This window comes from Chiloscyllium punctatum, chromosome 22 (genome assembly GCF_047496795.1).
Source record: "Chiloscyllium punctatum isolate Juve2018m chromosome 22, sChiPun1.3, whole genome shotgun sequence".
NCBI lineage: Eukaryota > Metazoa > Chordata > Chondrichthyes > Orectolobiformes > Hemiscylliidae > Chiloscyllium > Chiloscyllium punctatum.
Window position 1 is genome coordinate 35696716 of NC_092760.1, and position 13735 is coordinate 35710450.

Consider the following 13735-nt stretch of genomic DNA (forward strand, 5'->3'; position numbering starts at 1 on the left):
GGATCTCATTACACAGGCAACACCATTTGCAGTAGAGATTACATTTTGGTATCAATTTATATTTTGATGTCAGCCTTCTTACATCTAAAAAGAGAAGTGCTGATTGTCCACCTATTATAATTCACAGATGGGCCATAATTTAAGCAGCCATGATTTTCTGCCAAAATTAATGTCAGAAGTTGGGAGAAATATACTCTTCTTCTCTCAAGAGAAGTGGATTTAAGGGAAAATGCATTTTCAATAAAATAAAGTCATTTATTGGACCCTTTAACATTAGAAAAGATTCAAATCTCTATTTCAAAATTGCGTTTGTATACATGGCCCAGAAACTCTTGATGCAATGACAATGTGTGCAAGGAGAAATGCATAACATAAAATCTCATCTAAAACTGAAACAATAGACGTTGAAACAGGCAATTTAAAGAAAATCACTGCAACTTCTTCTTACACTGACCATGCAGAGGACTTTGTTTTTAGTTACTTTGGAATGGCTGACTACACAATAGTAATGATGAGGAAAATTCACTAAATTATGGCCTCCTCTGAAATTAAAAGTGCTTTGTGCACAGTGAGCTTTGATAGGGCGGAGGCATCTGAAGGCGCTTGCATCACACACCCATTAAAAGATTGTCCATTTCTTCCATCAGCTTTTAAAGGGATAGTGAAGACTGCTACAGTTAAACCTTAAGACATAATTTCTTTAATGCAAATACATTATTGATTTATTTGATCATTTGTAACTTTAACTAAAGTGTAAATGTTTTGTTGCATTAAATCAACTGTAATTTCATTCTCCAATTTATGACTCTTGGGGCATCATTTATATTGGAATATTATTTCAATACCAAACTCACTTGCTCCTTGTGGAGTGTTGCTACTCTGGTCAACAAATGGTTAAAATCTTGTTGCAACAATTTTAATAATTCAATTTTAATAATACAGTAGCAAAACATATATGTGACGTCTGTGTCTTTTTTTAGTTGTAAGTTTTCACAATGCAGCTATTTTAAAGTGGAGTCAGGCCTTGGCTCAGAATGAAAGAGTTGTAACAGTTCATTTAAAGCTGTATTTGGAAATTGAGTCAGGCCATGAGCATGGAAAGAAAATGCCCCAAATCTGAAAATGATATGATTTATAGTAAGACTATGAAACTATTCACGGCCTGGGTTCCATCCGGCTATCAGTAACAGCTAAAGGGGTAACCCATTGCGATATCCCTAACCTTTGTCCCGGTGAATTAATTGTACCTGAAAGTAGCATAGGAATAAAGTATGCAAGATGGAATAACAATGAGTTTTAAACTCACTACTTACTTAATGTACATTGGCTGCAGCAGTTAAAAAAAAAAGCATTTAATCAATTCATATTTCCTGGTATTAAGAACAAGCATCTCTACTACATTAAAATAGAAAGAACCATGAATATCTTTTTGAGTAATCACTCCCACATGTTCCCCAACTCTTCCTAACTTAAACCTTCTTCCCAAATCACCTATTGAGTGATTCATATTGCCCTTGTTAATAAACTTGCAGATAACTTATTCCACATTATAAAAATCTTTCACTTGATTTATTTTCTTACTATCGACATTTGTCCCCAGTCATCGAATTCTTCACCACAGTGAAAGGGTTGCCTGTGTCATAAATGTCATCAATTTCATTAACAAAAAATTAGGGTTTAAAATGAGGGTTTAACATTACTTTATTTAAGAGACTTCTAGCTGGCTTCAGACTGGAGTAGAAGGCCAGCAGATAAGGGAAAACAAAATCAAAAGTACTCCAAAAAGGAAGAGAATGTTGTTTTCCAAAAAAGTGAAAAGGAAGAATTTATTTCTTCAGATGTTATTAAGAAGGGAAGTTTATTGTGAATTTTTCTCAGTGTATTTGTTTCATGTGTTTCTATTTTATTGGAACAGCTTGCACTGATCGTTAACATTATAATATATCGAAAGTTGTTTCACACGAACACATATCAGGCAAAAATTGAGACTGACTTCAAGAAGGAGATCCTAGAATGATGTAACCAAAAACTTGGTCAAAAAGGTAGGCTTTAGGGAGGATCTTAAATGAATACAGTACATCTATCATTCATTTAAAGGTTTATTTTTGGCTCAAGTGTAATACTTAAAGTTAGGTTTTCTCATCACCCTCCTTCCCTACACTTTATGTTGCTATTTTCAGCTATATCATCTCTTCAGGGTTAATTTATCTTTTATTCATCTTTTTCTCCAGACTCTGACATTTCCCTTGTTATATGGACATGTTCCGTTACTGCCAGACTGAGCCCTCTCTAATTTTAATATGTGGAAATACTGTTATTGGAATTGCTGCATATTACCCTGCATACCTGCCTGTAATCAATGTCTTTTGGGGGTCGGTTAGTTCACTTGGCTGGATAGCTGGTCTACAATGCAGAGTGACACCAACAGAGTGAGTTAAATTTCTGCACCAGCTGGCATTACCATGACAGCCCGTCCTTCCTAATCTCTCTCCTCGACTGAGGTAGGGGGATGCTCAGGTTATATTACCACCAGTCGGCTCTCCCTCTAATGAATGAGCAACCCAATGGTCCAATAGGACTATGGTGAATTTACCTTACCTCAAATTTTGAAATGTTAAGAGAGAAAAAATTAAACTTGTCAGGACGTGCTTTTTGCAAAAATGGACAAAAATTCTAATTCCAAAAGACTGGTTGAAATTCAAGATTTCATTATAAAGCTCATCAAAAAAACAAAATTGAACAATTTAGCCACGAAAGAAAAATTGTGCCAATAATATAATGTGCACCTGACAATACAAGTTAACAGAGAATATCTACTATGATTACATAAACTTTGTATATAGCGTCATCTTATCCATCACACATTTCAGGATCCCTTACATTGTTCCTACTGGTTGTTTCAAACACCACATTGAAACAATTTTGGTTTGGCACTTGGGAAATAACTCTGAGGTGAATTATTTCTTCTGAGATATATTTGAGACATTTTTGACACTGGCAGTTCATAGTGTTAGCTGTTTGAAGCCTTCGACCATTTTTCAAGTGATGTTAAGATTGTTTACAAAATAAAGCAATTATTCAGTTGTCGGAGTATAGTTTACAGCAGGCACATTGATATTAATGTGTGTACGTTCTGGTGCCTGGAACAAAACATAGATATTTCTCAAATAAGTGAATTTCAAAAATCAGACAATTTTTAAAGGAATTGTGTTGATTTTTTTTACTTAACACAAATGGAGTGTTAAAGCTGTTGTGACTAGTGAGAAATTGGCTGTTTTCTTTTTTTACTCTCAGTCAATTGCAAAATATATTATTTATGATACAAATGCTATTACACTTTAATTAATGTTGTGTATCTATGTCAAAATCAGGGAGCTGATTCCAAATTTCTCTTGAGTGAAAGAAAGATGAGTTTTGTTACCTACTACCCCTGAGGAAAAAGGAGAATCAGATAAACATGCACAAACACAGGTCGTAAGTTTAAAAAACAGAGGGAAGCATGTCTTGTTTAAGTAGTGAGATAAAAGCAGATGCAGTTTATAGTTCTTTGAGTCTATGAGTTGTGAGAATGAGATTTGAACTGTGTCGCTGTTTTCTCGTTTCTTCGTTGTTAGTGTAATTTGTAGAAACCTGGAGCTTGTGGTGAATGGTTATTTTCACAAATAACTTGTTCATCAAGTGCTTTTTTTGACATGTGATAAGAATGATCTGCAGTCCATATATTCAACTGATACTCTTTTGATCTCATTAATGTGTGGCATAGCAGGATGTGAGGTATAACACTTACATTCTCCTCTCCTGCAATATGTTCATTTTAGTCTGTTGCACTATTTCCAATGCATGAATTACTCTCTGATGGTTGACGTTACTGGATGATTGCCATCTTCTATGAGGTCATGCTTCCCTTGTACATATTGCAGGCAACATTGTAAAAAAAAATGCTGTTATTCTGCAGAAAACCTTTTGCACCTTCCCCCCCGCCCCCCCCCCCCCACTTCAATTTCTTCCTACGTAATCACTCCTCACTGGTTGGTAAATAATCCATGCAAATTTGTTCAGAATACTCATGATACAGAATGCCTTTGATTTGTCCAACTGAGCCATGAAGAAGCATCATGTTATACAATCATATTGAAAAGTTACTTGCTGTAGTTTTTGAATCTCTTGCACTTCGTGTTATATTGAGATTGTACAGGAGCAGTAGCAGTTTATAATTTTACACTCAGCAGAGCTGAGTCAAATCTTCACATGTGAGATGGTAGAGTAGTCCACCTGTACCCATGGGGGATACATTCCAAGATCTACCGCGAAAGCCCGAAACCACGGATAGGAGCAGACCCATTCATTTAAATGGGAAACTTACCTTCCCAGCTGCCTCCGGTTCCCTGATTCTGGAATGTTCCCTATAATGTGTTTGGGCTGCGGTAAACCGCGGGTAACTAAAACCACGGTAACAGGATCCATGGATACGGGGGTCACCCTTTACTGCAATCTATTTATTCCTTCAATCCCTGCCATTGTGCTTTAGTGGCTTATCCAGCAGCACTTTCCTCAGTGAGACTCAAAGATTTCTCCACAGCGTCAATACTTTATTGTTAATGGAGCAATTCTCTTTCTCAAATATTTGCCAACAAAGTGTGCTTCCATTAGTTTCTTTTATGAGAAGCCCTGTTCTCTTAAACAGAACTTCTGCAGTGCCCAGGCAGTGTTCAACGTTATGTTGATCCTCTTCAAAGAGTCATCAGTGCTATCATGGACATCATCTCCTCTGCCTTCATCAAGCAAATCCAAACTCTGGATCTACAGCCAGTTTCTTGTCAAAATAAAGTGCAAAGTCTGCACTGGACACCTGTGGTCCTAGGTCTGGAATATTGCGTCAACTTTGAAATTCCTCTGTAGTGAGTGGATAAAGAAGATTCAAAGGCATGCAGGCTTCTCTGCTTAATGAGAACAACGCTGGTTAGGTATGATATACACGGAGTCAATGATCTCCCTCCCATACTATGGATATAAAGCAAACATCTGCCCTTGTGCCTTCAGTGGGATATGCCTTGCACCAGAAGCAGTCCAAAGCTGTGCAGGTTAGGTAGATTGGCCATGCTAAACTGCCCATGGCATCTAGGGATGTGTAGGTTAGGTGGATTAGCCATGGGAAATATGAAGTTAAGGGGATAAGGTAGGAGGGCTGCTTTTGATGGTGTTGACATGATGGGCTGAATGGCCTGCTTCCACACTGTAGGGATTGTCTGATTCCGTGAAGTGGAATGAATGATGGCAAGAGGAATTCATGTCCCAACCATGTCCTCAGAAAGAATGGACACTTAACTATGACCAGTTAAAAATTCATATTCCTGTTGTTAATCAGGAAACCAAAAATACTCCAGTGCATCTATAACTTCCCCTAAGAAGAATGCATGTTTTTTTTTTCAGTGTCATCTACTTCTGGGACAGTTGCAGATTCATGTGGTCTCGTTTTATATATTTTATCCTGCAGATGGAAGTCTTCAGCTGCTTTGCAAACCATCTTGAAATGATTTCTCTATGGCGTGCATGGCTCTCAGCATGAATAGTTGGATGGATGTAGTGATAACGAAGCATTTTCCTGCTACAACATGGACATGAAGAAATGGCTGCACTGACTGCACCCTCTTCCCACTGGTTCTGTTTTCTTCCTGGCACATTAACTGCCCTGTGATTGATGAATTGGATGAAGTCTATATCGATGGTCTGGCCCCAGGAAGCCTCCCTGTCTCCTTGAATAAAATCTGTTTTGCTTGCGATATTTACCATGCCTTGAACTGCACTGATTTGGCCAAGATATGGTCCTCTTTGGACTGCAAGAATTCAAATAAAGCTTCGTTGATCAACTCCAACTGTAATGCAGGCTCTTATGACCTCATCTTGTAAAGAGCACATCTTTTTACTTCTTTGTATTTTTGATTATGGATTGAAATGAGAAAAGGACTGTTTTCAAAACAAAAGTTGTGGGAGCGTTTGCCTCACACTCATTGTAAGTGCTATTTATACTACTGTCTGTCCAAGTAGTGAGGGAGATTACTACAATTGACAAGTAGCTAGGACATGTGGAAGGAGGTAGACTTGGCCGGCAACAAGTAGCTGATTGGACTGTGGAGTGGTGACCACTTGCTGATGACAACTGTTTTCCGCCTACCAACAACTATGTGATTGGCTCCCAGGTAGCTGAGCCCATTGTGGGTGTGAATATTTAGTTCAGAAATCATCGGAGCTCTGAGAAGGAAGGAACTGTCTCTTCCTCTGAAATTTACTTCTCTCATCAATTGCCGTAAGTTGTTAACCAATAGTTTGAATCTAGACACGTTTGATGTATTGGCCCTCCACCTCCTGCAAGTGGAAGTCGCTGGAGAAGTACTCAAGGAGCAGTAAGTCCTGACAAGCCAAAAGGATCACCTCAGTGAATCCTGTGTTCAGGAACTATTGGAGACTTTCGCAGTCTTTCCTCCACCCATCACATCACTTCTTTTCCTCTCCCCCTACCTGTGTGTGCAGGGGGAGTTTTAGAATGAGGCTCAAGTTTTAACTATAGAATTATAAGTCAATGGTTCATAATTGTTCACCTGTAACTAAACTTAATTAATTATATATATATATCAGTGTGTAAATAGTAATTAGTTTTAAATGTGGAAACCAGGCATTCTGTCAACTTGAGTCTAAAAATCAGGTAAATGTAGGACTTAAACCTACTTTTATAAATTTTTTAACTTCTATGACAGCTCTGGGAATAGTGAAGCTTCTATTCCAGTGCGGTAACACAATATCCCAATATTCGGTATTGCCAATTATCAGTGAGGAAATTCAAATCATTTAGATTAGATTCCCTACAGTGTGGAAACAGGCTCTTCAGCCCAACAGGTCCACTCTGACCCTTCAAATAGTAACCCACCCAGAACCATTCCCCTATCATTTACACCAGTCTAATGCACCTAACATTATGGGCAACTTAGCACGGCCAATTCATCTGACCTGCACATCTTTGGATTATAGGAGGAAACCAGAGCACCCAGAGGAAACCTCCGCAGACATGGGGAGAATGTGCAAACCCCACACAGACAGTTGCCCAAGGCAGGAATCGAACCTGGGTTCATGGTATTGTGAGGCAGCAGTGCTAACCACTGAGCCACTGTGCTGCCCCGTTTATAAACATGTCAATAGTCCCCTCTGGTCCCTGGATGCACCAATGAAATTTCACCAGGTCAATTTTAGAGTTGCACCACAAACGTCAATTATTTTAAAGGCCTTGATGATTTGGTGGCTTCTTCTTTGATTTTGGCATTGGCCCTGCTGATGTTTGTGTAAGGCTACCATCTTGGCTAGGCTTCTGAATGAGCCTGGAGGTGGTTTGGTATATATTGAATGGGCAATGGTAATTGATGCAGTACCTGGATTTAAGGATGACCTACACATAGTTCATGGTTGAGGGAAGGCAGAAGACATTATCAATCCCACTGCTTACTTCTTGTCAGCTGTTGAGAGAATCTTGTGATGATTCATGAATCGGATTATTGTTGCAGATGTTTCCTAAGTGTGCTCTGCAAGCCCAAAGGCTTTTCACTTGCCTGCTTTTATCAATCTCAGCTAGGATCTTTGGTAAACAGTTCACAAACTGCTGCTGCCATGTATAAATATCATGAATGGGTTCAGCTATTAACTATTCATATTATTTCATAGAATCATAACATTTTACAGGACAGAAGGAGGTTCCCCTTCTTCTGTATTCCCCTCAAAGTTTTACCATTGAGCCTGTATTGTCTCTCCATGTTGCTTAGACCAATATGCATTACCTCACATTCCTCTGCATTGAAATTCATCAGCCAGGTGTCTGTGTATTTGGCCAACTTGTCAGTGCCTCTCTGAAGTCACTCAGCATCATCGTCATAATTCACTATTCTCCCCAGTTTAGTATCATCTGCAAGTATAGAGATTTTGTCCTCAACACACTTCTGCAAATCATTCATGTAAATCAGAAAAAGCAAGGTTCCCAACACCTTCCCAACACATCAATTTCAACTGAGAAATACCCATCTATACCAATGCCTTGTTTCCTAAGGTGGCATGGTGGCTCAGTGGAGGGCAGCCCAGTGGCTCAGTGGTCAGCACTGCTGCCTCACAGCACCAGGGTCCCAGGTTCAATTTGGGTGACTGTCTGTGTGGAGTTTGCACATTCTCCCAGTGTGTGTATGGGTTTCCTCCCACAGTCCAAAGATGTGCAAGGCAAGTGAATTAGCCATGTTAAATTGCCCATTGTGTTAGGTGCATTAGTCAGAGGGAAGTGGGTCTGGGTGAGTTACTCTTCAGAGGGTCGGTGTGGACTTGTTGGGTCGAAGGCCCTGTTTCCACACTGTAGAGAATCTAATCTATCCTTTAGTCAACTTCTAATCCATGCTGCAAAGGGTTCATCAATCCCAAATATTTGTAATTAGCTAACTGACCTGCCATCTGTCATTGTATCAAATATTTTCTGAAAATCCAAATATATAACATCCACAGCACAATCCTCATCCACTGCCAGTGTCAATTCATCAATGAACTCAATTAAATTTGTCAGACAAGACCTGACCTTGATGAAGCCATGTTCACTGTTTAGTATTAAGTTATTTTACTCTAACCTAACCCATGTTATGGACTTCATCAGATTTTCCACTATTGATGTCAAGCTGACAGGTTTGTAGTTTCCTGTGATATCTTTTGCCCTTTTTTTAAACATTTGCAATCCTTCAGTCTCCTTGGATGAATCCTTTGCTCAGAGAAGCTTGGAAGTTTTCTGTCAATGGCTGTGCAATTCGCTCCCTTTCCTCCCTCAGCAATTCCATGTAGGCCTGGTGATTTACAGACACATGGCTCAACAACACTCCTTCAGAACCTTCTGCCCTCAAGTTTCATTTCCATGTATTCTGACATCATCTAACATTCTCACTTTTACTGTACAATCGCTTAAGCCCTAATGCAACAGTGCACTGCAGGAGTAAGGTAATGTGTACCTATGCTCAAAATGGACCTGTCTCTCGTGTTGGATCTATCAGACTGCTGTGCTTTGATGATGGAAAGTGAAGCCTTCAATTTATGAAATGGCTGTCTGCTATAATATATATATACATATCATGCAAATTACTATTTATGCTTACCCCTCGTTGACACATTCTTCCACTCATTCAAATCTTATTCTTCAGAACTGCTAATTTCCTTCAGAGTCGAAATGTGTGGCGCTGGAAAAGCACAGCAGGTCAGGCAGCATCCAAGGTGCAGGAGAATCAACGTTTCAGGCATAAGCTAACTTCCTTCACCCAGCTATGGATAGCACTGCAGTCAAAACCAGTCCCATTGCCCAAAACACATTGCTGCCAAAAGCAGATCTGGATTACACCAGGAATCTGGAAAAAGAGAGAAAATTCTGCAATCCATCAGCTTGTCAGGCTGAGTTACTGAGTCTGAGGTAGCATCTCATCCAATGAATGGTTTGAAGGCTGAAATGGTGAAGGAGAAAGCAATGGGGGTGGGGTGTGGTGATGGATGGAATAAAGTGAAGAAAAGAATATGAGAAAAATGAATTCATAGAGTGCTAGACATAGAAAACAGAGGTGATAATACCACTTTTACCACTATCTCTCCTATCCACTCCTATCCCATTCTGTTGCAGAAAGGCCAAATTTGAAGTGCGCCTAGTCATAACCTAGCAACTGTGTCAGTTCTCTAAAATATTTGCAATGCTTTTACCAAAGTAGTAAAAAGTATTTTGAAAGTACTCAAAACTAGTGCCCAGGTCACAGTGGGAATACAGCATTATGTCCTTTCCGAGAGTAGAGGCAAGTGTCCACAAATGGCTTTGGTGGCATGAAGCCAGGAACCATTTTGCAGTTGTTCAAAGTGCACTTACTCTGCGGTTTCTGATGCAAAATCTGCAAATACAGGACAAACGCACTTCAAACATAAGGGAGTTTGCTCCCAGCTTAGTGCTGGGAGATTCTTTTGAAATGGAGTTAAAACTAAATAGCAAGAGGAGGATGAAAATGTATGGCCTTTCTTCACTTGTACCCTCTTTCCACTAGCTCGCTGATCAACCTCCCAAAAGCTGCCTCGATGCTTTCAAACTCAGGACTAACTCTTCTCACTTTCCACAACATTCAGACATCTGTCACTGCCAACTTTGCATTAATCCCCCCTCTTCTCCACATACCCTTCACCCAACCATCTCCATTATTATCCTCCCCCACCCGTCGTCCAGTACTAATATCTCTTTAAGACTTTTGTCCTTGTTGTCACAGGCTCCATTAGTTTTCTGGAACAGCAATATTTTAATGCAGCAGAGAAGATTTAATTATAAAAAGGTTCTGTTGCAGATACAAGTTAATGTATGAAGCTTACCCTATTTGTCGACAGGAGGTCAGGGTCTTGTGAACAATTGACATATTATTTAGATACATGGAGCCAACTTTTCCAATCATGTTCACAACTAGCTGCTTTCATGTGTCTGCAAAGAAAAATGGAAGACCACTCCTGCCAAGTATGTGTTTCTTTCATACAGTTAACCAACTGCAGTTTTCTGATTTGTAGCCATCTGCTTTTCAGTTCTCTTGCAGATCTGCAGATAAGGATACTGAATGCAGGCTTCACTGTTCAATTGACAGTGTGCTTGCAATTGGCAATTCTTCAATCAAATGAGATCCTGAATATCTAAATGCTTTTAGTCCTTTCATAATTAAGCACTTTCCACTCATCGGTATACCTTTACCGATTTGTGTGTGATTGAATGATGCATTGCAATTGTCACAAAGCTAGTCTCTTTTCTTTCTAAATGATGCTCCTTGGCTCAGCGAGACTCTGTCCTGGATTTTTTTTTCAGAGGGGCAATAAACCGGGCCAGGCTCTGATCAGTCTGGTTTGGTACAGAGACGAAAAGGAGTTTGAGAAGCCTTTTGTTTTTATGTAAACAGATGAGACTTCAGGCCAAAGTGGTCATGTTTTAGAAGTGACCTGTATAAAAAAAGGAGTGGTCAGCTCTCTAGCTGAGCTTAGCAGTTTTAGTTCAGTTTGAATTGGTAAGGAGTTCAACAGGGAGCTGTGTGGAAACTCTCTCTCTCTCTCTCTCTCATTCTGCCCTTCAAATTCAACCTGTAAGCATGTATTCCATTTATACTGGGTTTGAAAGGGAGTTTGCTCATTGGGAGTGTTGTGTATGTCTGGAAGAACATAATTAAGTCTAGCTTGGAAAGACTGATCTTTATTCTTTATTCTATTCTTTGTGTTTCATTGTGCAACTTTGTGAATACATTTTTGTCTGTTTTAAAATCTAGTAGTCAACCTAGCAACTTACTTTGGGTAATTTTCACTGTACACTTACCGAAACAAATTGCAAAGTTATGGTCTGGGCTGCCTGATTAAGAATGTTTTGAGTGGCCTGGCCTAGTCCATAACACAATTGGTTTTAACCTTGAGTAAAATGGATAATAATGAGTTAGCCACCTACAGTACATCTCTCCTGATTATTATTTGTTTTACATCCATGGATCTAGAAAGTGGAAGAGAGAGAAAGATTCCCTGCCACCCAATGTACGCAATCACAAGATTAATTTCCCCACTGAGTATATGATCGCTTCATCAGTCACCAGGAGCCCATATCCGCAAACCCAAAATATGCATCCTCAAGTTGGAAACCCAGAACGTGGCAGTGATATAACATAGGAAAGAAGTGAAGTGCTGCAGTAAGTCACATGCCATAACTGACTCGATAAAGCGGTGACCGCTGTCTGGAGCAAGCAGCCTGTGGCAGGATGCTTTCTCAGGCTGTACAGCCAACTGCCAACCATAGCAATGAGGTCTGGCTCTCTCGATGAGTCTAGGCCTTCTACCGGCTCCCATTGCCTGCTTTGCTGTGCCGGCTTTATCAAGGGAGCACAAAGCATTTCCCACAAATGACAGCAGAAATCAAGAAATCTGTCCCATAAAAGGTTGGAGATATGCCAATTGAAAGCGTTAACAGAGTTTTGTGAAGTGAGGGTGTCAACAGATGTACATTAAAGCTGAGTAGATAGACTTGAGATCAACCATGATCTAAATGAGTATTGGAAATGGCTTGCGCAGCAGAATGGTTTACTCTCCCTGTGTTCCTATGCAGTAATTGCTTGGTATTTTGCTCCACATTAGCCATTCAGTCTAACATCACACTGCTCTTCACATTCCAGGGTCACAAATTGCTTCTTTGACCAATGATTAAAGGTCTAATTTCACTGTGCTTCAGCAATCGTTTAAGACAATGGTTTTACTGGCAGCTTGTGAGGTTCGGTTTAACTCGGTAGGCTGGATGGTTGGCTTGCAAAGCCCACAGTCTGGGTTCAATTCCCGCACTGACAGAGGTTACCATAATGGCGTCTCCTTCTCAACCTGTCCCCTCAACTGAGGTGTGTGTCCCTCACATTACATCACCACCAGTCATCTCTCTCCAATGAGAGAGCAGTCCTATGGTCTGGTGAGACTATGGCAATGTGACTGGTAGTAAGGTCACTAGACTAGTAATCACGAGGCCTAGACTAATGTTCTGGAAGTCCAAATCACAGCATAGAAGCATGTGGAACTTAACAGCAATTAACAAATCTGGAAAATAAAGCCAGACCCCATGATGACCATCTTCAATTATTCTTTTTTTAAAAAAAATTGGTTCACTAATGCCCTTTAGAGAAGGAATGCTGCCAAGGTTACCCAGTATATGACTCTAGACCCATTGGAATGTTGTTGACTCTTCACTGCCCACTGAAAATAGCCCAGCCTGCCACACAGTTTAAGGCAATTAGGACGGGCAACAAGTTCTGGCCTTGCAAATCACATTTACGTGCCGTGAAGGAACAAAGAAAAAAATAATAATCTTACAGTTTAACTTCCATGGAAAGCACTTTTTTAAAAAAAAAATCAGTTGTTAGGTTCTCAACATCTCGCCTTTTTGTTTATTCATTCATGGGATGAGGGTGGCACTGGTTGGGTGCACATTTATTGCCCATCTCAAATTGCCCAAAGTGCAGGAAAGAGTCAACCACACAACTGTGGGTCTACAGTCACATGTAGGCTAAACCAGGGAAGGATGGCAGTTTCCTTCCCTAAAGAGATTAGTTAACCAGATGGGCTTTTTTACCCTGATAATCGATTTATGGTCATAAGTTAGACTCTTAATTCCAGATTATTTTCTATTCGCTTCAAATTCTACCATGGAGGGATTCAAGCCCAGGTCCCTATGATATTATCTGGATGTCTGAATTAACAGTCTAGTGAGAATATCATTAGGCCATTGCCTCCCCCATTGCCCGTGCCCAGAGCTGCATAAAATTACTCTTACAGCCTTTTAGAGAGTTTTAGAATTGCCTCCACCTATATATTTATTTGGCTTAGTTACAAATTTTTAATACATTTTTATCTTTTCTAAAATGGCAAATGAGGGAGGGATCCCAATTATATTGATGCATAGTTAACCTCATATGCTAAATGAGAACGACAGCAATTATTGGAATTTCCTGTTCCTTTGATATTCCTTCCATGAAACATGAGTGGTGAAGATAAACTGTTGGGTGTTTATAGTTGAACCAATCTTGATGTTCCTGGTGTTGGAAAACAAAATGTTGTAAATCAACTTGTCTTGGATTATCCTGAGGAAAAGTGGCTAAGAAAGGATCTGCTGTGCGATTCAAGATAGTTGTTTATCATCATCCTGAAGAAT